We start from the raw sequence: 3,017 nt of genomic DNA, 5'->3' as shown, positions 1-3,017 counted from the left end.
TTAACCTCCCTAGCGGTCTGATTATTTCAGATTTTTAGTGCTGAAAGCGGTACCATTTTTTTGCATGGAAATATGTAATTTTTTTATTGTAGGCTGTAATTTAGGAATAACTCACTGAAATCTGTCCGAACAAGAGTCTAGGAAACATCCCGGGTAGGATAAAACTTGAAACACAAAATCATAAATTATAATTTAATAAATAATCATAAAAAATATCATAATAATAAATGTAATTCAATAATATAATCAAACCAAAAACACTGAAATGTGAAATAGAGCGCCAAGTTCGCACATCGCTGAGCTCAGTCGCAGAATCGTTTTCAGTGTCTGATGAGGAATTTCCCCCACCAATCATTATCACTCAATTCTGCAAGTGGTTCTGATTTACTATCGCTGTTCTCTAGCCGGTCTAAAACCGCTTTTGACATAAAGAAACGCTTTTTGGACGCCATGGACGTTTCTAAGTTTCCAGGCAGAAAGAACAGTAACAATGCAGGCAGGGCGCCGGACAAAGCACTCGGGACAAAATGTATGTGAAATGTTTTACTATGTAATAATCATTTTTTAAAAAATGACATTTATTTAAAAATTTCAAATTTGCCACCGGTTCCGGCGCCCGGACGTCCCGACGTCACAGGGACCGGAACACGGAAGCCGGATGCCGGCATCAGCCGGAGGAGATGGCCGGGAACGCTGCAGGGGACGCATCGCGGGAGCGAAGGACAAGGTAAGCGCTGCAGGGACTCCCTATGCAACGCTGCATGGTAAGCCCGAGTGTAGCTCGGGGGGGTTAACGCTTTTGGTACTGACATTTTACCCCGAGCTACACTCGGGAACACCGCTAGGGAGGTTAATAGCAAAAAGTAAAAAATATTGTTTTTTTCTCAAAATTGTTGGTCATGCACAGGTGATCAAATGCCACCAAAAGTTAGCTCAATTCATGGGAAAAAAAGGACAGAAATTTCATTTAGGTGAAGCGTTGCATGACCGTGCAATTGTCAGTTAAAGTAACGCAGCACCGTAACACAAAAAATGGCTTGGTCAAGAAGGGAGGGAAATCCTCTGAAGGGCGAGGGGTTAAACTTAATTTACTTAGTTATAAACACAATTACATCCGCAAAAAATGAAAGAGAAAATGTTTATATCAGCGGAGCATTAATAACTTGGTTGGACTTTGTTCGCCATCGGAGTAACACTTTCCATGGACTTGTGATGCCACACAGGTAAGTCGGTCACCTTTATCCAACCACCATAGAACATGAAGATGTTGACTGTCCAAGAACAGGATAAGAGGTGAACATTTTTGTGACGTCTTCCTGCTCTAGTTATATAACCCCATCCCTTGGTATCAGGTTTCTTTTTTTTTCCAATTGACATCCTTAGCTCTTCCAAGCTGTCCATGGACATGTAGATGTAGACCAATTCACCCAAAAGATGGACAGAACCACGAATGTCTTACCTCTGCATTTATTCCTGAAGACCTCTGAATGAAGCCAGGAAACAAGTCTTAATGGCACAATAAAGCATCTATGGAATAACTTAGTGACACGTGGCCCACAGCGCTCCTCAATGGACAGCAGCAGTCAGGAGACATTGACCGCGACATCGATAATGACAACAGGCTCTACTCATGGTGAAAAGGCTTTAAATTTTTTTAAAAGAGAAATTTACAAAGTAAAGATTAGGAGCAAAAATGTGCAGGACATCATGACGAGTCAATTTTCAAGTTAGGATTTGTTGTCTTCATTGAAGGGTGCCCTGTTAACTCTTTCACTGCCACGGATATAAAACTTATGTCGCTGGCAGAAAGGGGTTTTACACACGCTCCCAGCTTTCTCTGACCCCTGGAAGTGTGCCTCCCATGTGACCTCCGTCCACCATGTTTCTGGGTGTCCGCTGTTCCATCTGCAGGCCAGGAACCTACAGTACGTGGTAGGTGTCACTGGGTAAAGGAGAAGTGAACTATTTAACCTCCCTAGCGGTCTGATTATTTCAGATTTTTGGTGCTGAAAGCGGTACCATTATTTTACATGGAAATATGTAGTTTTTTTGTTGTAGACCTGTAATATTTAGGAATAACTCACTGAAATCTGTCCGAACAAGAGTCTATTAAACATCCCGGGGAGGATAAAATTTGAAACACGAAATCATAAATTATAATATAATAAATACTCATAAAAAAAAATAATAATATAATAATAAATTTAATTCAATAATATAATCAAATCAAAAACACTGAAATGTGAAATATAGCGCCAAGTTCGCACATCGCTGAGCAAAGTCGCAAAATCATTTTCAGTGTCTGATGAGGAATTTCCCCCACGAATCATTATCACTCAATTCTGCAAGTGGTTCTGATTTACTATCGCTGTTCTCTAGCCGGTCTACAACCGTGTCTGACCTAAAGGGACGCTTTTTGGACGCCATGGACGTTTCTCAGTTTCCAGGCAGAAAGAACAGACAAAATGCAGGCAGGGCCCCAGACAAAGCACTCGGGACAAAATGTATGTGAAATGGGTTGATACAGGAATGTTATATTATGTAAAATTTGTTTGAAAAAAAATGACATTTTTAAAAATTTTCAAATTTCCTGCCGCTGGCGGCGCCCGTACATCCCGATGTCACAGAGACCAGAACACAGAAGCCGGATGCCGGCATTGGCTGGAGGAGATGGCCGGGGACGCTGCAGGGGACACATCGCGGGAGTGAAGGACAAGGTAAGCTCTGCAGGGAATCCCTATGCAGCGCTGCATGGTAAGCCCGAGTGTAGCTCGGGGGGGTTACCGCTTTTGGTACTGACATTTTACCCCGAGCTACACTCGGGAATACCTCCACGGAGGTTAATGTCCATTTTCTGGTCTCTCCTTTCTGCAAAGAATCAAGAAGTAACATGCATAACATCACTTCTTGTTTCTGGTGTCACGTTCTCCAGCCGCTGTGCCCCGGGAAGAAGTTAATAGAGCAAAATCTGTGCTCCATTAGCTTTGATAAAGGGCAGGTGAGACAACAGGGGTCTA

This window comes from Staurois parvus, unplaced genomic scaffold, assembly GCF_062004578.1.
Source record: "Staurois parvus isolate SC_StPar_1 unplaced genomic scaffold, SC_StPar_1.0 ptg000605l, whole genome shotgun sequence".
NCBI classification, from domain to species: domain Eukaryota; kingdom Metazoa; phylum Chordata; class Amphibia; order Anura; family Ranidae; genus Staurois; species Staurois parvus.
Note: the sequence above shows the minus strand (reverse complement) of the source record.